The sequence below is a fragment of the Gadus morhua genome, unplaced genomic scaffold, assembly GCF_902167405.1.
Source record: "Gadus morhua unplaced genomic scaffold, gadMor3.0, whole genome shotgun sequence".
Classification (NCBI taxonomy): domain Eukaryota; kingdom Metazoa; phylum Chordata; class Actinopteri; order Gadiformes; family Gadidae; genus Gadus; species Gadus morhua.
Genome location: NW_021964143.1, coordinates 549,275 through 561,781, shown reverse-complemented (window position 1 = coordinate 561,781; position 12,507 = coordinate 549,275). Strand labels below are relative to the sequence as shown.

Genomic DNA, 12,507 nt, shown 5'->3' with positions numbered 1-12,507 from the left:
GCTGTATGGGGTGAGCCAAAAGAGTCAGCTACCACCAGACTTTCCCAAGCAATGGCTCACCCTAGCCGCCATAAAATACGCCATATGGGCCTCCAGAAACCTGCTGGTAAGAAAGCACATGCAGATCCCCCCCGTGGCAGTGATCCGGAAGGCCGCAGCAATGGCCCAAGTGGCCGGTGCTGCAGGCGGCAGGCCTAGGACACGGCCACAAAGAAGAATCGCCTCTGTGCCCATTCGGACGAGGGAGTCGGAGCCACACGCGGAAAGGTCGAGGCAGCGGCGGCCTGGCTCTCCGGGAGAGGCAGGTGGGAAGGAGCAGAGAGGGGAGGAGATCCTCTGAGCCACAGGTCCTGAGAGACCAATACTGTTGGAGAGAGAGCAGGATGGGGCGTTTTTATTTTTTTAATTGGGCTTCCTCCCGTCCCTGCACAACTGTTTTTGAACCATGTTTTTTAAGCATCACAATGATTTTATAAAACAACAACGTATCCATGTATTTAATTATATTTATATACCTTTTATTCACAATGTGATGGTTTTATACTTGTTGTTTAATTGAAATGTTTTTAAGTGTGTATGCTTTTAAAACAATGACCTGTAAAATGTGATAAGAAAGTTAAATGTAGTAACTTGTGTCAATAAATTTTTTTCAAATGAAAAAAAATCTGTTCTTATCAGTTTAATATCTGATACGTCCCCTACCCGGGGACCATATATTAAATTGATTTTTGGAACTGGGAGATGGAAAAGGGGCTTGCTCCGTCCACTCCACGCATCGACCTGGTATTGCAGTACCTCCAGGACCGGTGCACCCCTCTCTCACTGTGAAAAACAAAACTAAACTCCTCCTGAGAGTACACCCGTCCGCCTGTAGACAATAAAGTGTCATTTACAATTCATAAACGCACTGTTTACAATTATTCCAACGATATTCTGTTGTTTAAGAAAGAAAAAAGGATTCTTTCTGTGGCGTGTCGATAACTCGGATCTCCAGGTTTCCTTTCGTTATGCTTCCATCTCACTGATTTCAGATTCGCCTGTCATCGTGTGACCGGTGGTCTACAGTGTTTATTAAAGTCTAGACATCTCCGAATGCTTTGCAACCGTTCTCCACGGGGACACGCGTGGGCATCGTTCAGCCCACCTGAACGTGTTCAACTCATACTTACCTGGCAAGGGAGATACCATGATCAAGAAGGTGGTTCACCCATAGCGAGGCTCAGCCATTGCACTGAGGCTGTTGCTGACCCGTGCGAATTCCCCAAATGTGGGAATCTCGATTGCATAATTTCTGGTAGTGGGGGACTGCGTTCGCGCTCTCCCCTGATCATGTTGTTCTAAAGAAATAATAGCTATGAATGGCTTCATCGTGCTATATTGTAGTCCATACCATGTTTTGCATCGCTACGTTTCTTCAAAAGATCACGCAAACGATGACGCCCAAGCAGTGTAATGCATTGCGTTCAAATATGGAACTCTGAGTCTGGAATAACGCATTCATTCATTCATTCATTCATTCATTCATTCATTCATTCATTCATTCATTAATTTCTTTCATTCATTATGGATCCAATCATTGTTTCTGTACAAGTCCCGTCTCTGGCCATGGTAGAACTCTCACTCCTTACGTGCTCCTCTTGTATAAATACTAATATGGTCCCGACAATTCTTGGTTACGGCCATACCACCCTGAGCACGCCCGATCTCGTCTGATCTCGGAGGCTAAGCAGGGTCCGGCCTGGTTAGTACTTGGATGGGTGACCCCCTGGGAATGGCTGATGACCCCCCAAAGTCCTTATCCCTCAACCCAGGGATCGCTCATAAAGGATCGTGAATCAAAACGGACGGCTCCATGTGGTGGCCACCGGTGGGAGGTTTTATTTCCAGAAATATTATGTGCAAGGCCTAGATTATCAAAATCCGCTAGTCTGCTGAATGTTTTGTTTATTATTTTCATACTTTGAGTTGATGTAGCTGATGAGATTCATATTATCAAGTGGAAAAGTGTTTAATTGTTACATTTTTGGGCTGAATTAAGAAAAATAATAAGAATGTATTCAGTGCACTCACTTTGTCTGGATGACAGAGCCATTCACAGAACTCATTATTTTGACCACACAGGGAGTGCAGCCAGCAAAGTGGGGGTGTATTCACACCTCTGGTTGCGGGAGAGAAGACACAAGGACTTCTAATTTCTTTGGTGTGTTTTTTCTTTCCACTACCCCACCCCTTGTGAAAGCCAAGCACACAGAGACTCAAATTCTTTTACAACTTTTATTTTTCACCCAGAATGGGTTTCATTGAAAAGGCAATGCATATAAAACACAAGTAAACAAGATCTGTTTAATTAAAAGCTCGCCCACCACAACAAGGTACAGATCTACAGGCGAGAACACGAGAGCATCAGACGAGAGACAAACATGTACTACCATTTGCAAACATTTAGTTAAACATGGAGCTGACAGACATGCACACATCAAAAGGAAAGGCACATATAAATAACATTAATAATAATGCAAAAATCTCAACAATTGAAGAACACACACTTGTACTTAAAGGGGTAGTTCGGAATTTTGGACATAGGGCCTGATTCCGAAGTGAGCATTGGTATTCTATATCACTGGAGACAGTTTGCAACACATTTCATTCAGTCCTTCTAGTTGCAGAGTTCGCTCGTGCTAGGCTAGCGCAAGTCAACGGGCAATGCTAGCCTGCTATTAAAAAGCAGTCTTACCCACTCCACAGTACACCCGAGGTAAATCAATTGTAACGACAGACTATACATCTAAATGTCTGTGTTGATAGAATAATGTTGGAAATAAAACTAACCATGCATCGCATGAATCATCGAGGGACTACTTTCTCAGCAGAAGCGGAATTCTACTATGCGCTGGTTAGGTTTGTAACCGAATCACGACAGAAGAACGTAAACAGAGAAGCGTGGGACAGAAGCGCAATTGATGTGTGGGAATCTCGATTGCATAATTTCTGGTAGTGGGGGACTGCGTTCGCGCTCTCCCCTGATCATGTTGTTCTAAAGAAATAATAGCTATGAATGGCTTCATCGTGCTGCCTATTGCAGTCCATACCATGTTTTGCAACTCTACGTTTCTTCAAAAGATCACGCAAACGATGACGCCCAAGCAGTGTAATGCATTGCGTTCAAATATGGAACTCTGAGTCTGGAATAACGTATTCATTCATTCATTCATTCATTCATTCATTCATTCATTCTTTTTCAACTCGAGCTCATTGGCTGCAATGGCTGCAATAGAGTTCCGGGTGTTGACGTTGTTGGGGCGGGGAAAACTATATACACATTCTTAAGAAAAGCACGAACGAAGATGCATCATAACATGCATCAACAGACCTAAAAATAAGCATATTATTCAACAATTTGAGACCTCAGATAGGATATCTTCCTGCGGAGCCCTTCATTTTCTAAAGGGTCCGCAGAGAGGTCCGCCGAGTGGCCAGGAGTTCTTACACATTCAGAAGTGTTGCTGAGGACAGCTGCCTCACAACAAACCAAAAGCCTTTGTTAACCATATGGTCATCTAAGTCATCATTCCTTAAGATGTCATAAATATGGGGTTGGCCGTTCCTTATCAATTGCGTCTCTGCGCTTCTCTGGGGATCAAGGATAACGGGCCCAAACCAACACAGGACATCAAAGGAACAGAGTGAGAACTGATTTCCACTAACCTCAAAGGATTTTGAACGACCCTGCAGAATAACAGGTTGACAAGACCACATGGGAAAATACAAACATACCAAACTTAAATTTGAACATTATCAAAATATCTTAATATTAAAAATCTGCATTTCAATATTAGGCATCATACTTCTGTTGTTACCGGAACGTTGTCAGTCGGGGACAGTCGGGGTTACGTACGGCTGTGCGTTTTGGTTGACCATTAAACTGGTTGTCATATATTGTAATAATCGAGTTTCCTACATAGCCCGTTGTGTAATGAAAAACGAAACACGTATATTGTCAATCATAATTAGGATGTATTATGGATTACATTTTATTGTACTTATGTAATTTAATTGTAAATATTGCCAATTATTAACCATAGATTACGTGAAGACTTTTATTAAACTATTGTTATTTTCATAGTTTGTAATGAAATATATATTTTATTCTTTCTTATTTTGGTATTTTGGACCTCGTCAGGTCTGTTGAACTATGCATTTCTACCGCTTGTCCTCAGGATCCTCTATTGGGGGGGACTCTTCCGCACTCCTACGAGGCAGGTTATCCCAGAATTCTCCTAATAAGAATCCCCAGGCCTGGATAATCCCCGGACTTCTGTGGACGAGCGGTATCCATGCTATGGACAACTTTAAAGGCTAACCGTTCATGATGGAGTTTAGATAATTATTCCTATCTTAAGATCACCGTGTAACTGTCGTACAGGGATCTGGTTTGATGTAAGACCCCTGGGTTGGTGTCCTTTTGTAGGACTTCTTTCGGTTCTGGAATCCGGCTTTCCTTTCAATGGTGCCTGCATCCAGCTTGTATTGCATCTCGACGACCGCGTGGTTAGAGTCTCGGTAGAACTTTTCCAAGAACGTCAGGATCACCAAATGCTGAATAGTTCTTCAAGGAAAGGGTTCAAATCCGGGATTGCTTTTAACTCACTTTATTGTTAAAGTAGGCATGTTTCGGTATGGTAACTGACTATGGAACGAAAGTCTAGGAGTCGTGTCGAACACGTGTGAGAGATAATAACTCTAGCTACTTCCAGCCACGGGCAGAGGCCCGTGACTGTCCGCGGGCGTGCGTGTAAATCTCTGGCGCTCTCCACCTCGAGTCCACAGGTAGAGACCGTCAAGTGGGCGTGGCCTATGTAGTGGGCGTGGCCCGGGGTGACGTAATGGCTTCAGCTTCTTCGCCTAACTAAAGGTGATGCCTTCTGTGGTGGAGCAGCCTTCAATAAGGTCCTTCTCCCCTTGTGGCTATGTATAGTATTTACGGCTTATATGTTTGGTCCTGCTTCATTGGGTCTATGTTGCCCCTTTCACACCGCCGCAAAATCGGGGCCGGTTCCGGGCCAGTTCGGAGCTAGGGCCAGGGCTTTGGTTTCACACCGCCAAAGAACCGGCTCCGGCCCCTAAAAACCGGTTCAACTCTGGCCCCACTTTTGAGCTGGGCTAGAACTAGAACCGCTTTTACGCCGGGGGCAGGGGGCGGAGTTATCCGTACCTTCATAAACACGAAGACCAACGAAGACCGGCATTTTTTAAAACACCGAAGTAAACAATGGACGTGAATCCGTGTATGGTTCTTTTTTGTTTTTTTCTGATTTTGTTTTAAATCGGAATATTCAAAGAACGAACCATACACGGATGGAATCGACCTTCAACGCGTCAACGCGCCAACGCAGCTAGATGAGTCCATGTCCATGCAAGTGAACGGAGCGTTCCCTCTTCGTCATAACTATCAAACCAACCATCCTTCACATTCACAGAGCGAACATTATGAAAGTAAAATGCACATTTCTCGCTAAAAATGTTTTCATAAACGCATTTAATGGCGTAACTATGTTACTATTTCCACCCAGAATAAAGAAAGATGTCGGCCGTATGCTTCTGTCCAAGCTCACTAGCGGAGACGTTTGCAGTGACGTCATGACGTTGCTCACGCCGGCTCCATGGCTGGCTCTGGCCGGTGTGAAACCAACTGGTTCTTAAGTGGGATAAGGCTGGAACCTGTTTGGAACTGGCCCTAGCACCAGCCCGGAACTGGCTCTTGGTTCTTTTTGGTGTGAAAGCAGCATGAGTGGGTAGCTTAGATTCTTAAAATACGTAACAGCTTTTTTCTTTTTCAACTCAACCTCATTGGCTGCAATGGCCTGCCGTGCGTTGATCTTTAGCGCCCACTGTTTTGGAGAATTTAAGCAACATACAGACACTGACAACGTCTCTCCAAACTCTATTTGTGAAACATGTGGACAGTGTAGTGAAGCTCCTTATATCCCCAATCCTTACACAATACAAAGTTGGACTTTCATCAAATATTGATGTGGATAGCATGTTTTTCTGGGTCGTACTGTGTGGATGTCAGCATATTCTCATGTCTTCTGGATCCCAATGTGACCTTATATATATTATCCTTATACAAACAGAGATGATGCACACGTGTGAATGTAAGCATTGTCTTCAGAGAGTACATCAGATGGGAATAGACTTGACCCACTCACTGGTGCCACATGGCACATCAGGTGGGAATGGACTGGACCCGCTCACTGGCGCCACATGGCACATAACATCTAGGGCAGAGGTGATCAGCTATTTTCCACTATTAAAGTATCTATATGATATGTAGGCCTAATAATAATCATAGTTTAACATAAAATGTAAGGTTAATTTCTACCACACTAGCAGGGAGCAGCAGAGAGCTGCAATGACGGCGGTCCACTGCAGTCCATCCCAGGTTTTGCAACGCTACGTTTCTTCAAAAGATCACGCAAACGATGACGCCCAAGCAGTGTAATGCATTGCGTTCAAATATGTAACTCTGAGTCTGGAATAACGTATTCATTCATTCATTTCTTTCATTCATTATGGATCTAATCATTTTTTCAGTAGCCTACAAGTCCCGTCTCTGGCCACGGCAGCGCTCTCACTCCTTACGTGCTCCTCCTGTATAAATGCTAATATGGTAATATGGTATGCTAATAATTGCTTACGGCCATACCATCCTGAGCACGCCCGATCTCGTCTGATCTCGGAAGCAAAGCAGGGTCGGGCCTGGTTAGTACTTGGATGGGTGACAGCCTGGGAATACCAGGGGTCTCATTTATAAAACTGTGCGTGGGATCGCTACTAAAAGTGTAGGCCTACGTACGCCCAAAAGCCAAGTTTTGCGTGCGCCAAAAAATATTCCGATTTATAAAACCCTGCGTACGCACACCGTACGCAATCTTTGCTTTATAAATCACAGAGTGCCTACAAGTGTGCGCAGCTGAATCAGCTTCACGTTCCGCCCTGTAGGCCTACACGCCCCTTTTTAACCATAAATGGTCAATGCAAATGACCTCATGAATTCGATCTGCATATAAAACAGACTCAGATGCAAGTATTATGTCTTGTCGGAAACAATGGCAGAAGTAGGCCTACTGAGAAAAGCAAAAAAGCGAAATTACACGGAGGTTGAAGTGGAGACACTTGTGGGTGAGATGGAGGCCCGAAAGGTAGTTTTGTTCGGCGGTCACGGGATTGGGATCGCCAACAACAAAAAGCAGAGTGAGTGGCAACATGTTGCTGCAGCAGTGAACTCTGTCAGTAGCACGGAGCGCACAGTCCCAGAATTAAAAAAGAAGTGGTCTGACATAGAGTTATATATTTTTATGTAGCCTAGTGTTATGGTCCCTAAATACCCTCTCCCTCCGAATCCTGCCATTTGCATGGTCCGCCAGAAGTGCCATATAGTGCAGCATTACCACGGCGCAGACCTCTGTATTTATAGGGTTACGGTAATAAGACTGACCGAGAACACCTTGGACAATCAGTTTGTAATCACCCACGTAAAATGTTCTTGAACATAACCCCTTTTTAATGCGTGATTTGTCATGAAAAGCATCAAGAGTAACGGACAACGTTTGTGATGAGGAGTGTGGTTTTCCACACTTGGGATTTAATTGACATTTGATTATGTGTTTACAGTGTCACATAAAAATATTATGTTATTGACACATGTTGGACAGATGCTTTATTCCATGCAGTCGCGCCGTCAGTGGACAGTATGGAGTGACGGGATTAAATATAGAGATTTTTTTTTAATTTGTATTCTAAGGAGATGTTTCTGGAGTAATAACGCAGTAGATTTAAATTATTCTGATTTAACGCATGATACGGGTTGAAATACAATTTATGAAGGGCGATGATAAAACATAGGCTAATCGTTCTTCTCACTCTACAATTCTTCGGTCTGACTTCAGTTCACCACCACACCATCTGTGTCGCCAATTCTCCTTTTCCTCCAAACCATGCGTACGCATGGGTTAGAGTTTGCTCAGGGCTGCGCACATTTTCCCGTCAAGTTGGTTTTTTATAGATCACAACCTTGGCGTGGAAAGTCACGTACGCCAATTTCAGCTCCATTTTGTGCGTACGCAACGGTTATAAATGAGAACCCAGGTGCTGTAAGCATTATTATTTTTCAACTCGAGCTCATTGGCTGCAATGGTCTGCCATGCTTTGATCTTTAGCACCCACTGTTTTGGAGAATTTAAGCAACATACAGACACTGACAACGTCTCTCCAAACTCTATTTGTGAAACATGTGGAGAGTGTAGTGACGCTGCTAGCAGGGAGCAGCAGAGAGCTGCAATGACGGCGGTCCACTGTTGTCCATCCCAGGTTTTGCAACGCTACGTTTCTTCAAAAGATCATGAAAAGTCATGAGGGGATTTGGGTTTTTTCGATACCTGTAAGTACAATATCGTCTGTGTAAGCACACGGTCTGTAAAACACAAGGTGACATTAGCTTTTAGAACATTGATTTTGGATTAAGGTCATAGTCTACGTTTGCAGTTTTATTGGGTTTACATTATCTCTCCCAGTTCTCCGTATTTTTCCACAAGACAAGGGCGCTGGGGATTGTCTTTCCCTCAATAAAACTGTTTCTGTGGACACGTCTTGTGATGAATGTGTTTAACGATTTTGAAAGCGTGTTCAGAGATATGCAAATGAAAGCATATTTTGCTTTGGTCCCGAGTCCTGTAAGGTGTCCACTACTTCCGTCCCATCCCGGTGAACATACAACAGATTTTCGGCAGTTGGATCCTGATGTTAAAGATGTTAAAGATGTTAAAGATGTTCCCTGTCTGACCTTCAATTAAAAAATAACTCTGCTCCCAATATCATGTGGTTTTATTCCTAGTTTTGAGGCGTAGTTTTGGTAAACTGCTTACATTTGCACACAAAAGCAGATAAATAAAAACTCCATTGAAATTATAATCTATTTTTTCTTTTATTCTCTTTTTTTCATTAATGGAATCTCTACAACAATAGAAGGCCTTTACTGGCTTTACTCTTGGCTACTACCATATATACAGACATACTACCACATTTTTTAATTTAGCAATCGCACATAATTATTTTCAATTGATACAACTATATTTTAATGACTGGCCATTTTACTCAAGATTGTGACAAACAAAATAAATTGAGTTGTATGTTTTGTTTATGTGAAGCAAACAATAATAATGAAAATTTGAATGTAAAATAACTATTAACATTTTGAACATTACTAGGTTAATACTAATATATGAATGTGATCAAAAAAGTCCCTAAAACACCACCCTTCGCTTCCTTTTTGGTGATAGGTACAACAATCAATCAACAAGTCAGATTGAATGAACTGTCTCTGTTATATTAGTACACAATCTTTAAATAAATACTTAAGATATGTAACGCATCAATACAACAATCTGTATACAACCAAAGCCAAACAAAGGCACTGTTAGGTAAAGCACAACAAGCACATGGAAACATCCTTTCTGTTCATGGCAGACCTTCTACACCTCATCCCGGGACGCCTCGTCCTGGGACGAGTGTCCACAGCACTCAGGACAGCAGCAGCAGCTGCGGCAGCAGTAGCGTTGAAGTGGACTCAGAGGTCCTGTTGAGCCCCCTCCAGCCTGGGGCTCTCGTTGGTTTACTGCTCCCCCCTGTGGCTGTACCTCTCTGTGGGGCTTGAAGCTAATCTTAGGGTGCTGACATGCGGTCAGACCACATACAGAGTTAGATTAGATGCACCAAACACCGACACTAGTTTAGACAACATTGTAGTTCATGTCGGCACCAACAATGCTAGGACAAGACAAACTGAGGTCACAAAAAGCAACATAGCTAGGCTTTGTGACTTCGCCAGAAAGATGTGTCGGCATCGATTAATTCTCTCTGGCCCTCTACCCGATAAGGGTAATGATGAGCGTTATAGTAGATTATTGTCTCTAAATCGCTGGCTGGCACGATATAGTTCAGAGCAGGGCTTTGGTTTCATAGATAACTGGCCCTCCCTGTGGGGTCGCCCTGGTGTGCTCATGAGAGACGGCCTACACCCTACTGGGTTAGGCTCCTCAATTATGTCAAAAAACATAGACAGATGTCTTAGTCAGGCGTGACTCATCCACTCACAGCACGCTGGGCTGCAGGAGTTTAGCAAACCTGCTAGCCACATGATAGTTTACGTTGCAGAGTCTGGAACAGCAGATGGGTTAGCTGAACCAGTATCTATTGCACCAATTGTTTCAGAGCTAAGTGTTAACCAGACTCCCTCTGAAATTAACGCTGTACCTATATGTACGGTGGGGCGGCCTCGCACTGTCTCGAGGTGTAAAACCCGCAGGCGAGGGCCGCGACCAGTATGTCGAACTCTGGCGATCCCACTGATCGCCTCAGAGCTGTGTTAACCAGACTCCCTCTGAAAATAATAAAATGGAAGCACTCAGAATAGGGTTCATGAACATAAGGTCGCTTTCATCTAAAGCGCTCTTGGTCCATGATCTAATTATTGATAAAAAGATCGACATACTGGGCCTTGGTGAAACCTGGTTAAAGCCAGATGAGTTTCTAGCCCTAAACGAAGCTACTCCACCCCATTACGTTAGCACCCAAGTATCTAGAGAAGTTAAGAAAGGTGGTGGAGTAGCCCTGATATCTAATTCTAAGCTTAATTTAAAGCCAAAGAATAGATATATTTTCAAATCCTTTGAGGTGCTACCGCTCTGCACTTCAGCTCCCCGAGAAGCGAAACGAGTTCCAGACTCTTTCGTTTTAGCTGTAGTATACCGTCCCCCAGGACCGTATTCAGTTTTTGTTGATGAGTTTTCTGACTTTGCAACTGATCTGGCTACATACTCAGACAATATTTTGCTTATTGGGGATTTCAACATTCATGTGAATAACCCATCTGATGCCCTCGCAAGGGCTTTTCTGTCCATTACAGATACACTTGGCTTCAAACAGCTCGTCCAGCACCCAACCCACATCGGTGGAAACACGCTGGATCTCGTTCTGACCCACGGTGTAGACATTTCACAGCTAGTGGTCTCTTCCTACACCTCAGCTTTATCAGACCACTTTTTGCTCACTTTCCAGGTGGTGGTATCCTGCCCCTGCGACGATCAGCAAGCTACTTTCAGCTGTCGCCGCATCACACCTGCAACCATTACAGCTATGGCAGATAAGTTATCTGGTTCACTTGCACCTCTTTGTAACTATAGTGGTTCTGTGGAGTGCCTTACTGATGACCTCAACATTGCCTTGTCTGTTGCCATTGATTCAGTTGCTCCGAACGGAACTAAAAAACGAACATTGAAAAAACCAGCCCCCTGGTTTAATGCAGAAACGCGCACTCCTTGAACGCAAATGGCGCTCGACTAAACTTGAGGTCTTTCATCTTGCATGGCATAACAGTCTGCTCACCTGGGGTGAGCAGACTGTTATGGGTGCGCTGACTATTGCCAGGAACGCCTACTTTTCCAGTATCATCAACTTGAATAGAAACAATCCCAAGTTTATTTTTGGCACGGTGAGGAGTCTCACTCAGAAACAGACTCAGACAGTGGGCTCCTCGATCGTGGCAGGTGAATTCATGGATTTCTTTGAGAGTATTCAATCAATTAGAGAGGAAATTGATGCTTGCCGCGCTGCTTGTCCTACACATTCTGTGGGGCAGGATGGGGAACTCTGACGCAACTCTCCTGGAGTTCAAGGCAATTCCTTTGGTGGAACTTGAAAGGGTGATAAAGGCATCAAAGCCAACAACCTGTATGTTGGATCCTCTCCCTTCCAGGGTTCTCAAGGAACTTCTTCCCACGGTGGGGCCTGCAATCCTCTCGCTTATGAATCTCTCGTTTTCAACAGGAATTGTTCCAATTCAATTCAAATTACTTTATTTTTCCGTTAGGAACTTCAGATGTGGAGGAGCAGCAGGGTGTGTCCATACCCAACAGTACATACAATAAACAAAAGAAAAACACGCACACACTCGCAAACATACACCGTCAGCCCTGCAGAAAATAAAAATAAAAATCCTTGCCTAAGCCTAATAAATAAATAGTATTATTACCTCCATAGTGGAGGATGAATAAATAAATCATTTAAAAAGATTCCAGGTATTAAAACAAGAGGATACAGTTCAAGGAGGGGTTAAACCATTCAAGAGTCTTATGGATGCCGGGACAAAACTTGACAGGGCTCTGTTTGTCCTTACTGTAGGGGCTCTGTATCTGCGGCCTGAGGGTAAGAGGGAATACTGGCTGTGTAGAGTGTGTGGGATGTCAAGGGTGATTTGTGTTGATTTCTGCTTAGTCCTTTTGTTGTACATATTGATGAGGGATTCCTGCTGTTGTCCAATTATTTTGCTGCTCAGTTTGATGATTCTGTTTAGTGGGTTCCTATGGATGTTGGACAGTGCTCCGAACCAGGAGGTGATGTTAAAGGTGATTATGGATTCAATGAAACATCTGTAGAATGCTGTCAGAACGG

At 43.7% G+C, this 12,507-nt stretch overlaps 1 non-coding gene and 4 pseudogenes across 1 annotated transcript; all 5 read left to right on the top strand.

Moving 5' to 3' along the window:
- The first annotated feature begins 638 nt into the window (after positions 1-638).
- On the top strand, positions 639-817 carry LOC115539168 (uncharacterized; annotated as a pseudogene).
- Positions 818-1,161: 344 nt separating this feature from the next.
- Positions 1,162-1,326, top strand: LOC115539148 (U1 spliceosomal RNA). The gene has a single exon (XR_003975731.1). It is a non-coding gene; the product is annotated as a U1 spliceosomal RNA (small nuclear RNA).
- A 345-nt stretch (positions 1,327-1,671) lies between these two features.
- Positions 1,672-1,785, top strand: LOC115539152 (uncharacterized; annotated as a pseudogene).
- A 1,036-nt stretch (positions 1,786-2,821) lies between these two features.
- LOC115539158 (uncharacterized) lies at positions 2,822-3,023 on the top strand (annotated as a pseudogene).
- A 3,669-nt stretch (positions 3,024-6,692) lies between these two features.
- Positions 6,693-6,811, top strand: LOC115539140 (uncharacterized; annotated as a pseudogene).
- Positions 6,812-12,507: the final 5,696 nt, after the last annotated feature.